We start from the raw sequence: 13,897 nt of genomic DNA on the forward strand, positions 1-13,897 counted from the left end.
TCTTTGAGCCTGATGTTTGTGTTACTTCCCGTGTTGTTTGCGTTTTATTACGTTATTACTTGTAATAATTATTGACGGAAATAGACGAAATCATGAGGAGCATCATTTTGCGTACAGCGGTAGCCACACGAAAGGAAAACTGCGGTTATCGATGCGCTTTAACACAATGACATGGGTCAACGATATATACCTCAGGAGTCACCACTCTTAAGTGAACGTGCACTTTAATCGTTCTGACAAGACGTCCCGGCGATATATACTCCGGAGCGTTACGTTGCACTCTTTGCTAGTTCCTACCAGACGTCCCTCTGCGTACCTCACTCATAACACGCAATGCCCTCGTCTTGCTCCTCCCCACTGGTGACCCCGCAGTCTGAGCCATACTAACTGCCCTTTACAGAGTTCTGCTTTTAGTACTGCAGCCAATATCGAGTCTGAGAACTGTTTCGGCCACTAGTGTGGTCTCAGCAACTCGCGCTTGCTGACTGGAGCTAAGCACAATTACGCTGCGCCAACTCCGCAGCTTGGCGGTTACTTGTATGTTCTAACTTCGTTGCCATTGCGGCATGCTGTCCGAAGTTGTGTATTACGCAAAAGCACATGGACAAAACAGGCAACCATCACAACAATCCGTTGTGTTTTCTTTTTTTTCATTATATTCACTTTTGAAGGTCACATGCCACATTAAATGCAGCAGCATTGCTTTTGATTGCTGAGGACTGGCTTATTTCCTATGTATGCATACTGTGCTTCGATGTGAACCTTTTTTTTAAATCAAATACAGAATTAGTGCATTAAAACAAGAAAAACGCTGTCTTTATAATACACGCTAGGAAAAAGTCTGAAAGAAAGATGCAGTTTTGATCTTTCTTTAAAAAGAAAAACTTACATAGAAGAAGTGCTTAACAATTACTGCACAAAGCCTAGCAATATGTACATTATAGAGGAAAATGAAATTTTATGTACTCTTTTACTTGCAGACTATCTAGTTCAGCATCAAACAGCTATGACTGAATGTATACGTTCCGAGAACTCAGCAAGTAAGTATTAGGAATGAGGTCTGATAATCTTTCAACGACTATGTACCTAGAGGTAGGAAAAGTTGCAAATTTAGAGAACTGACCAGAGAGAATGGGATAAAGCTTTCAGGTATCTGGGCCTGAGGTTTGGTAAAGGTGGTGGAGGTAGATGATATCTAAACAATTAATGTGACCAAGGGAGAATAACAAGATAACTAAATACTGCAGAGTGACAAAGTAAAACAAGAAAACGTCGTATATAGCATTCCGTAGTAGACAGCTCTACAAATTGTGGAAACTGAACGAAAGAGGCAAATGAAATAACGGTATCTCAAGGACTGAACATGAAGAACTCTAGAGTCAGAGAAACTGGTAAAATCGGAACAAAATATCTACTCAAAATATCCACGCGTGTACTGCCGGTCTACAGTGTCCAACGGGCACAATATTTCGGCGATCATACATGTCGCCATCATCAGGTGAACTGACGGACTGAGCTCCTGTGAACGTGCGGGCACGGAGATCCGTGCTGGCTCGTTCACAGGAGCTCAGTCCGTCAGTTCACCTGACAGATCGTGACAGAACAGATAGGGAAAAATGGAAATAATGAAACGAGAATAAAGGTAGTCATAAAGAACACCGCGAAAAAAAAACGAGAGAAAAAGTTTTCTATCGCTGTTGCTGTTGTCCAATAAAACAGGCAATACCAGGCAAGCAGGCTAGTTGCTGTTACACTGTCAAGGTTAGCCACTGCGTTTTGCTGTGCTAATTTAGCGAACATCTGTAGATCTTTAAGAGAAGACGGTTGCAGGGAACGGAGGAAACAACCTCCAGCGATACGTGATCCACAGTGAGGGCTTTGAGGTGCGGGGTTACGAGCTCCTCATGAACGTATAAATGTCTCAAGGACGGAACTAACATTTCGTGAATGGAAGTAGTTGAAAGTAGCGTCCACGGCAGAGATAGAATTGCGTCTTCACTAATTTCAATATAAAGAACCACCAGCGTAACAATAATGTCACTACGTAACTTTTACTACAACGCTACAATACATCTTACAGTGTGAAGGTTGGTTAGTGACACCCATGACGTTGGTATAAACGGATAGAAAATATGTGACGTACGGAAGTCTTAGAAAATTTTCACCGATTCAAAATTCGGCAGTCAAGCTACGAAGAATACTTTGACAAATAGTATGGTTTTGTGAGAGTTTGCAGAGTTAAGGTGTGTTCTCTTCTTCTTCTTCTCAACGGCTTCTTAGCCTCATCAACAAGTTTGCTCCATTCTGCTCTCACCAGCGCGGTTCTCTGCCATCCTCGGACTCTGAGAGATTTTATGTCTTCTTCTACATCATTTATCCACCGTTTTCGTGGCCATGCTCTCTGCCTTCTTCCGGTTGGCCTCCATTCAAAAATATTTTTAGTTTTTCTTCCAGTATCCATCCTGAGGACATGTCCAAGCCAGGCTGCTCTTCTACTTTTTATAATTATTACGATGTCGGTTCCTTGTATGAGGCGGTCCAGCTCAGAATTCGTCCCAGACCTCCAGAAACCATTACTATCCTGAATTGCCCCATAGATCTCGCGCAGCGCTCTATGTTCAAATATCCTGAGCTGCTGGTCATCAATACTCGTTAGCGTCCATGTTTCGCATCCGTAGGCGACAACTGTCCCTATCATGACCTTATAGAGTTGCAGCTATAGCTGCCTATGTAACAACCTAGAAGCCAACGATTTCTTAAACGTGTGGAAGCATCCGTTACCACTTAGGATGCGCAGATTTATTTCAGTTGACATATAATTTGTGCTGTTAACATTATAGTCCAAATAGTCAAGGTGCTCCCCATGTTCAATACTGAGGCCGTCTGTTGAAATTCTACCGAAGTTATTATTTTCCTTCCTGATGATATTCATGTACTTAGCCTTCGTTTCATTTACAGAAAGGCCTCTAGGCTATGTGGCATCTTTCAGCTCGCATATTGTCCTCTTTAGTGATACCCTTCTTTCGCTAATAACTGCTACATCGTCTGCATATGCTCATATATGAGTCGACTTTGTGCCTATATAATCAGATATCTGATATCATGGCTGCTTCAAGAGTCAGACTGAAAAGCATTGTAGAGAATGTTTCCTCCTTTACTGGTGCTAAACCACTTGTTCATTTCTCCATCCGCTCGTACTGCAGCCTTGGAACCAGTCAATATTGCTTGAATAAGTGAGACATACTTCAGTGGTATACTAAGCAGCAGCAAATCATTTAGCATTTGTGCTCTATCGAGACTGTAAAAGGCCTGCTTCAAGTCTACGTAGACGTTATGAAGCTCAATGTTGTACTCATATGCATTTTCATGTACTTATCGCAGCACAAATATCTGGTCTGTTGTTGACCTATTAGGTCGAAATCCACGATGATACTCCTCGAGAATCTCTTCTGCGTAGGCAACATTAAGCAGGTAATTCCTCGGTAATTTGAACTGCAGGTCTTGTCTCCTTTCTTGTGTATTGGTTGAATTACACTTATGATCCATTCTTCTGGGGTTCTTTACTAAGTTTGTGGATCCGCTTATGAAGATCAATTTCCCAATTTTTTAGCAGTTCTCCAGTTATTTCATCAGTTCCTGGTGCTTTGTAATTTTTTAGACAATACACTACCTCCTGTGGTTCCTCTAAGTGTTGGTTCCTCTATTTCTGGATCTGCAGTATAACAAAGTGATGCTCATTCCTGATAAGATCGTCCACCAAAATACTCTTGAAGTATTCTCTCCACCTATCTAGAACATCTTGTTTACCTGTCAGCAAATTCCCCTCTTTTTCTTTACAAGGTGCTATTTTCAGTCTATATTGTTGAGTTCCTTCTTTAATTTTCTTGTAGACTCTTCTGCTTTCATTCCTTTGGCAGTGCTCCTCCATCTCTATCTTTCTCTTCATGGCTTCCCTTTTTGCCCTCCTACATACCCTTGCTGACTCTATTCTCTTTTCATTATGTACTGCCTGATGTTATCTAGTATTCCTCTGCAAGCATTTCATCCTTGCTTGCTTTCTCTGTTCCAACGCCTGTCTACATTCATCATCATAACAGTCTTCATCCCTAAGTCTCCTTGATTCTCACAGTATTTCAAGTGCTGTTGTTCTAATGGCATACTTAATAGAGTTCTATTCTTTGTATACATCATCTACACCATCTTTTATTTGTAACTCCTGTCTCAATCTGTTCTGGTACTCCTGAACAGTAGACTTATCTTTCAGCTGTTCTGTATTCCGTTACTTTACTCGTTGGCAGCCACGGCAAGTTTCTGTTTCAGTTTGGCTACTATAAGGTAATGATAAGAATCAGAATTAGCTCCTCTGAAAGTGCAGACACTTTCCATATCGGATACCAATCTTTTTGATATCAGCATGTGGTCTATTTGGTTTGCTTCATTTGTTCCTGGTAGTTTCCATGTCCCGTAGATATTTTTCCTTGGAAAACAGGTACTTACTGCCTTAAACTTGTTAGCTGAAGCAAATTGAGTAACCCTCATGCCATTATTATTAGCTCATCATGCAGACTTTCCTTACCAACCACACTTCTGAACTCCTCTTCCTTTCCAAGTTCTCCATTATAGTCACGAAAAACTATTTTGGATTCATATCTGGGTATTCTGCCACAAACCTCCTACAGTTGATCATAGAAGATGTGCACAGTATCTTCATCTGATTCTTCTGTAGGTTCATATACTTTTACAAAGGTCACATTGTGAAATTTGCCTTTCATACGCAGAGTACATTTTCTTTCGTTGTGTGAGGTGAAAGCAATAACAGATCTACGAATATCTTGGAGACTATAAATCCAACTCCATTCTTCGCTTGTATTTCGCCTTTTCAGGAATAGTACATTGAGAATTTCTGCTTATAAATGTCCCCTCTTCCCTTCTACCTGATTTCCTGCAGTGCAACAACTACCATTCCATCCATTAGCACCTCTTCTGTAACACTATTCTGTTTGCAACAGCGTACGCACGTTCCTTGTTACGAATTTAAGAACCCATAAATCCATATTCCTGTTTCCTAGGACACTTTGCGTTCTTAGGGGCAATCCGGCATTCCTTGTTGAGTGATTCGCAATAATAGATTGTTTTCACAAGGAGTGGTCTCAATCGTGGGCTCAACCCAGTGTGACACACACGTCGTCCGGCTCCTTAGTCGAGACCACTCCGGCTTGGGTGACCCTGCCTGCAGCTACGCTACCGCCGGCTCAGCTCTCGACCTCATCAAAGCACGCAAACCCTCCCGTCCGGCACTGAAGGTGCCTACGATGTGTCCCCTGGAAGTGTTTAGTATCGCCATCAAAAATGTGTAATGATGATTACCAGACACTGACTGTCATCTGTGTTGGAGGTGATCTCAGAATCTAAACACGGTTCTTCTTACTACAAAGTTTATCCGCCCAGATCGCACAAATATACGCAATGATTACTAGTTTCAACGAAATTAAATCGCCGTCTTAAGATCGTTTTCGTACAAAAATTCTTTGTTACGTGTCCAATCCTTTTCGTCGTTCGTTCAAATTAACTGGACAGAACTTGTAGAGAGACTTTCCATAGTACCGTCTCTCGTTATCATTATATGACAAGAGATGGTACTACGGAATGTCGTCTCTATAAGTTGTGCCGAGTTAATGTGAACAGTCGGCGAAATGAAATGGCACAATAAGTTTTTTTCTATATAAATGATCTGAACGTGGCAATTTAATTTCGCTCTAAATACTCGTAGTACTCGTTGTTTATTTTCGTGCGATCTGGGCGAATAATCTCCTGTAATTAGCAGAACAAGAATGTTTAAAAATGTAACATGTAGAAAAATGCCGATTACGAAAAGGATCAGAGAGCATACTGATAAAAGTGGCTCGTCCAAAGCTGGTTTGTAAAAGTTAGTGAGTGAAGTTTTATATCGACTGATTAGCTTTTGTTGACTGTTAATAGACTTTGAATAATCGTATGGGTTCGAATTTAAAAATAATATCCCTTAACATTGATTAAAAGGAGAGGGATTTAGACAGAACACATCCTGAGGCATAACTTGACATGGATGAAAGAAGCCAAGGTTGACTGCTGTAGTCAGTTTCGAGTGGCTGGAAGTTGCAACAATCATGCGTAGTTGGGGAGAAGTGTACAGGATTGACTAGCTTAGAGAGCGGTATGAAAGCAATCATCAGACTGAAGACTCCAACAACAATAAACCATTTAACATTAACCAGTCGAAGACAGTTTTCATGACGAACCATGCATCGTTCATAGGAAAACACGTTCTGAATAGTAATCAACAATCTAATCTCATAGCACCAATAGAAAGTGGGAGTAACGTAATGGCTAAGGACAGAGAGTTTTTCATATTAGTGAACTTCTTCCCTTAATGAGATAAATAATTAGTTCCACAGCAAATGAAAGTTTTCAGCCCGACACAACCCTTCTGCTCTCAGCTCATCTGGGAATAGACTCTTACGCCAAAGGCGTAGATAGATGTACTGCCGACTTCTACAGAGGACGTGACCGGACTCCGGATGACGCATACAAAGATAAAAAAAAGACGGTGATACACTGTAGAAGATTCTGGTTATGAGAGAAAAGTACCGCATTCGCGCACCTCAACAGACTGCCAACCACAATCGACACAGTAACCTTTACGGACTTATTAATGGTGTTAGTGTTGGCACGTCATAACTTCCCTGTGTATAAAGCCTGAGATTTGCGAAACTGTGAGCAAAGTGACAATGTGCCAACCTAACGTATCTTTTATAACACCGTTATCAAGTTGCTGTCTCTTGAAAGTCAGTGACGACGGGAATTTTCTTCTGATAAAGGTTTTCCAGAGCTCGGTGTCTGCTGCTTATCTTACTTCTTGATGTTTCTTAGGACTTACACTAGTGGCACGGCACTGCCGAGGTTTTTTCCGTGGACTGAACTTTAGAAAGACACATTTCGGTGACAAAAATACTATGCTTCCTGCAACATTAAATTGTAATCCACTGATCGTTGGCTGCATTAAAAACTATATTACACACACTCTAATCGGTTAGAAGCTTATGACATCAGTTTTTTTGCCCACTAAGGAAAAAATTTCTAATTGTTAATGAGAACTCCTAATAATTTTCGTTTATCAGTCATGTATTGTTTTTGGAAGAGCCAGAGACAATGGGAAAACGAGATATATTAAAGTGAGTGGATTATTTGTATTTCCATTTTTTAAAATATTTCTTCTTCTGAGCATAAAGAAATCGTTCAAGTTGAGACAATACACCATCTGCATAAAGCTGCAGATGCTTTTGACTGCAATAACATTAGCTGTCCTGACATACAAGAAAAATGACTTTCAGTTTCATCCTGATGTTGCAGTGTAGCTTTCTGAATATTCACATTTGCCCTCTTGACAGAACAATCTACGAAAAAATTGAAAATTGTGTGTAGAATCTCGGGACATAATGTGAATAAAAATATCTTAAGAGGGGATATGCGAACAAACTTCATTATCTTTCTACAAAATTTTCTGTTGTGGAATCAAGTCAAAAGTTGATCAGTTTGTGGCTAAAATGACGATGGCAACGGATGAGTACTATTGAAGAACAAATTTATTTCCTTGAAAACGGTTATTTTACATTAACTTCATAAAAATCATGCAGACGTTTTATTGCCATATTTTTAGCAACTGCGTGTATATTTTGTTCAGGTAACTGCGGGGAATTCGATGATGGAAAGTACTGAAGTGGTATGATGACTGTTTTAGCGAAAGATTGTTTTGGCGTATGTTAAGAACGGAAAACGGCGCTCAGTAGTCTAGATGGGGACACTTACAGTACATGATTTACAGTATTAAGCTGCATACAAATGTGGCGAGAAAGACATTTGTGTAGTATGTTACTCTGCGTTTCTTCCACAATCTACTTGTGAAACACATATGACATAAATAAAGGATCATCATACTGAAAGAAAATTTCATTTACACAACAGTTCTTCAATTGTCTACTGTTAAGATGGATTTGCGTGAAGGAGTAATTATGTTGTTTGATATATAACACCGATTTTCAGCTCAAGGTTAGTTAAATGCTTTTAGTTTGTCTTTATGATCGTTTGATTTTTGATGGAGTATACGCTGGGTATAATCTCAAACACGCAAGTCTGAACAAACACAGACTTGTTTGTACAGACAATCACTATTATATTTTACAGCCAAATGGTGAGTTATTTTTCTTTTCATCTGGACATGTTCTGCTAGCTGTTGAGCGTACTTTCATGCCGTTTTTTACAGTTGGGACATTAGAGGAATTAGGATATGAGAAAAGGTAAACTTAAGAAACAATAGATTTTTGAATGACCATATGTTTATTGACTAAATTTCACAACAACTGTGACAATATAACAAGGCGGAAATCAGGTCCGCTTATTTCCCACGCATTCTGCCGACAGTATGCTCCGGAATCTCTCCTCTGCCATGTGACGCCTCCGTTTCTTCAACAGGGCGCCCTTCTCGCTGTCTTCTACGCCGCTTCATTGCGGTTACAAGTCAGTTCAGTTGTAGTCCACCTAGCTGCGCCTCACGTAGCCGGCTTGGACAGTGGAGGCGTGGTGCGGATGGCCGTCGGATTGGACAGCGGCGGCGTCGTGCGGATGGACGCCGGCTTGGACAGTGGCGGCGAGGTGTGGAAGCCGGCCGACTGCAGCGGCGGTGACTTGCGGATGCCTTCCAGTCTGCACCAACCTCTGGAGGCGACCTCCGCATCCAATACTCGCAGTCCGCAAGAGGCTGCTCTGCTGGAGACCGTTGTGAGTTTCGCAATCGCAGACATACTGGTGCTAAGTAGATGCTGGTAGCTGCTCACGACTGTGTAGCTGAGAGCGGTGTGCCGGTATTCTCGGCGAGCTCGCTTATATATCGCTGGCGACGTCACCGTAATTCCCAGGCGAGGGTCGTGTGCCAGTGTGGGAAAGTCCGATGGGCCGCAGCTGAGATTTCTTTTCTGTCTGCTCGGGATTTCCACTCGTTACACGAGCATTTAGCGATAACACTTGGGCAGTTGGACAGCGTTATCTCGCCGATATATCGGAAGTCTTTCCCACTGTCGTTTTCATGCCACCTCATTGCCGATTACGATACTCTGCTGGGCAGCCCAAGTCACGAAAATCTAACAGCTCACTGGTCCCATCACAAAACCAAAGGATCGTGATATCTTGTCAACTGTTCTAGGACAAGGTTTGCAGTATTTCCCTGCAAACAATAACTTTGAGATCCAGAGAAGTACCTCTATTTACCACTTAATGCATGTTTCACAACATTGTCTTGAATTACAGAAGATTAAAACTAGGAAACGTAAACGTCATCTGCAGGAGGCGCAGAATTTAGTTTCCATCAATAATTTTGTGGTGTACATTTAATTTTTTAAACACATTTTTATTAGGCCCCTTTCTTGTCTGTTTGGTACAAATTTTGCTATTCATTTTAAACTTCGTCCCAGTTAGTCACCGACTTGAAACTTTCGACACACCATATTAACTCGCTTTCTAGAGTGGTGCGTAGCGGAGGGTACTTTTTATACCACTACTATTTTCCGCTTTGTCTGTTCTCGTCGCGAATGTATCGCTGCAAGATATATTGCTAGTAAATTTCCGTGTTAGCTCTATTCTCTATAATTATTACTTTCACTGTCTTTTCGCGACATATACGCAGGGGAAAGTAATATACCGGTGGACTCAGACCTGAAATTTGTGTGTCTCTGTTGTAATCTAACCGAAATATTTAAAATCGATTGAAAAATTTCGCACACGCAAGACCGAAAAGCAGAAAATTATTATTTAAATTAAAAAAAAACATTCTAATATAATACTTTCTTAAGACTGACTGACAAGTGTGAAGTAAATTGTTCCAGTCCCATACAGATACGTAACCCCGTACAGAATATCCTGAAAATGTGAAATTTTAATAGAAATGAGAATGCTTTTACAATTTAAAATGAAAAATGAGAGGTGCATGGAATAGAAAGTGTAGACTCTAGCTACCGCGGAGAAAAATCGCACCTCAGTTCATAACATTTGCAGTGCAATAAAAACTACTGCAGGCGCTCAACGTTTTCCTTTTAAATTTTCCTAGTATTATCGTAGCTATTAAAAATTCACAAGAACAAATTTTTAGGACAATCTGTAGGGGGTTAGAATCTGTAAGAGGCGTGCAGAACTTATTTAGAATTTTTTAGTCCGATTCAAAAACTTGTTACGTTAAAAAGTTTCTAAAATTACTTTTCTACTTAATGCTTATGTCATGACACAGCTAACTGTAATTCCGTGGAGCACAAGGCAAATGTAGACATTTGCAGGGGGCATAACCGCCGTTGTAACTAATTTACAGATGAACCATCACTGGTCATATATGTTAATTAATTTTACCAGCTCATCAGGCATTAGCATACTCAGATATTCATTGCCTGGTGGCAAATCGTTAGTTTCAAGTACCACTCGGTGCAATCGTTAATACTAAAAACAAACAACTGACTGGTGACAAAATGTTAGTTTCAAGTACCACAATCGTTGGTACTAAAAACAAACACTTTTTATGTCAACGGTATTACCGAGCATGACTGTCAAATTCTGCCATCACGGTTATGAAAATATGAGGATGCTCGCGTCCGATGAGCGAAACTGCTCGAATAAAACAAATAATAGGGACCTGTGGCAGTTTGTATGTCCACTGACTACAGTTACGAAACTTCGAGAATTTGCGCAATGCTGTTACACTTCTGCGACATTTTTAAAACTATTTGATTACATTTTGTCTTTCATTTGTGCTACATAACCAGTGGAAAAATGTTTTTACGAACACTCACCTTAATTTTTAAGTAAAGTGCGAATAATGGAAAGTGGAAAATTGTTAATAAATTACTTGAAAATTTTGTACTGAGTTACCGATTACTTCCCAGAAATGCAGCTAAAACTCAAGTTCTTCGAGGGTCGAAGAATGTTTTCTGAACAACTAACCACTGGTAAGTTTACTACGTTATTTGTGTGAAAATCATTCAATGGACAGCATTAAATCACTGGTAAGTTTACTACGTTATTTGTGTGAAAATCATTCAATGGATAGCATTAAATCAGTAAGTGGCTCGAAACAGCATATCCAGACACTCCGGAATGATGATGGCATTGAAACAGAGGATGACACGCGTAAAGCTGAAATACTAAACACCTTTTTCCAAAGCTGTTTCACAGAGGATGACCGCACTGCAGTTCCTTCTCTAAATCCTCGCACAAACGAAAAAATGGCTGACATCGAAATAAGTGTCCAAGGAATAGAAAAGCAACTGGAATCACTAAACAGATGAAAGTCCACTGGACCTGACGGGATACCAATTGGATTCTACACAGAGTACGCGAAAGAACTTGCCCCCCCTTCTAACAGCCGTGTACCGCAAGTCTCTACAGGAACGGAGGGTTCCAAATGATTGGAAAAGAGCACAGGTAGTCCCAGTCTTCAAGAAGGGTCGTCGAGCAGATGCGCAAAACTATAGACCAATATCTCTGACGTCGATCTGTTGTAGAATTTTAGAACATGTTTTTTGCTCGAGTATCATGTCGTTTTTGGAAACCCAGAATCTACTATGTAGGAATCAACATGGATTCCGGAAACAGCGATCGTGTGAGACCCAACTCGCTTTATTTGTTCGTGAGACCCAGAAAATATTAGATACAGGCTCCCAGGTAGATGCTATTTTTCTTGACTTCCGGAAGGCGTTCGATACAGTTCCGCACTGTCGCCTGATAAACAAAGTAAGAGCCTACGGAATATCAGACCAGCTGTGTGGCTGGATTGAAGAGTTTTTAGCAAACAGAACACAGCATGTTGTTATCAATGGAGAGACGTCTACAGACGTTAAAGTAACCTCTGGCGTGCCACAGGGGAGTGTTATGGGACCATTTCTTTTCACAATATATATAAATGACCTAGTAGATAGTGTCGGAAGTTCCATGCGGCTTTTCGCGGATGATGTAGTATACAGAGAAGTTGCAGCATTAGAAAATTGTAGCGAAATGCAGGAAGATCTGCAGCGGATAGGCACTTGGTGCAGGGAGTGGCATCTGTCCCTTAACATAGACAAATGTAATGTATTGCAAATACATAGAAAGTAGGATCCTTTATTGTATGATTATATGATAGCGGAACAAACACTGGTAGCAGTTACTTCTGTAAAATATCTGGGAGTATGCGTGCGGAACGATTTGAAGTGGAATGATCATATAAAATTAATTGTTGGTAAGGCGGGTACCAGGTTGAGATTCATTGGAAGAGTGCTTAGAAAATGTAGTCCATCAACAAAGGAGGTGGCTTACAAAACACTCGTTCGACCTATACTTGAGTATTGCTCATCAGTGTGGGATCCGTACCAGATCGGGTTGACAGAGGAGATAGAGAAGATCCAAAGAAGAGCGGCGCGTTTCGTCACAGGGTTATTTGGTAACCGTGATAGCGTTACGGAGATGTTTAATAAACTCAAGTGGCAGACTCTGCAAGAGAGGCGCTCTGCATCGCGGTGTAGCTTGCTCGCCAGGTTTCGAGAGGGTGCGTTTCTGGATGAGGTATCGAATATATTGCTTCCCCCTACTTATACCTCCCGAGGAGATCACGAATGTAAAATTAGAGAGATTAGAGCGCGCACGGAGGCTTTCAGACAGTCGTTCTTCCCGCGAACCATACGCGACTGGAACAGGAAAGGGAGGTAATGACAGTGGCACGTAAAGTGCCCTCCACCACAAACCGTTGGGTGGCTTGCGGAGTATAAATGTAGATGTAGATAGCAAAGTATTAACAATATAGAATGCATTCTAGTTCCCTAAAGCTTCCACTTTGCTAGCGAATGTTAATCGACATTAAACAAACTATTCGCAACGTATTAAGTCACACTGAAGATTTGTGATTTATTATGTCCTGCGTCTGATCACAGACAATGTCCAAACATTGTGCAGGTTCTTAATTCAAGTAGCATGATGTGGAGAAATTGAAACCCACTGCAGCATTTCACAATTTACTACAATTTATAGTTTTTGGCTCTCAGTTGTTATAACTTTTGCGCATTAGACGTCAAATTACTGTACAAATTCTGAAGCTGTTGTTGATTATCGAAGGTATTCTGGGCTACCTGAACCTTTGCAGTGTTTTGTTGTAACGCGTTGTGACCCTTAGTTTAATAACACTGTGGTTATATCTGAGGATACTGCACAGTGCCGAAAAGAAATAGTTATGAATGCTTTTAATGTCATCATATTCGTGATTATAACGCAGTGTAATTGGACAGACGGGTCAGTAACAAAGGGCTAAAAGGAAATTTCACCTAGATTTAACGAAGTACAGTGCCTGGTGGTAGAGCCAAAAAGTGTTCATGTACCTAAAGAAGTTGGACCGGTTTGTATTTGACGTTACTGTGTGACCCAGCAGCCCACTCCATACCCTCGCCCCCTTCCCCTGCGCCTTAAGGTTGTTCCCCTCTTTCTTCCAAACGGACGCTTTGGTAACATTTATTTGCTTTTGATCATTAGGAAAACGAATTTTACTTGCTTTTTTTTATTCCAGTGGACTATTTTACAATATGTATCAATAATATTTAGTGATAACATCATTAACTTCATTTTGTCTACAGATCTCATCCTATCACGTTATTAAGTGAGGGTTCCGTAATATGAATCAATGATGCATTATATATATTTATCATTGATTCAAGTATTCTAAGCAAGAACACAGAGAAATCACACACTGGGGAGAAACAACTAAAGCCGAGAATTAAAAATTAAATTTTTAACCTTTAGTTAACCAAATCAAAACCTTATTCACTGTACTACTTTATGTATGACGGACCGCCTGGGACCG

Source organism: Schistocerca nitens, chromosome 1, assembly GCF_023898315.1.
Source record: "Schistocerca nitens isolate TAMUIC-IGC-003100 chromosome 1, iqSchNite1.1, whole genome shotgun sequence".
NCBI lineage: Eukaryota > Metazoa > Arthropoda > Insecta > Orthoptera > Acrididae > Schistocerca > Schistocerca nitens.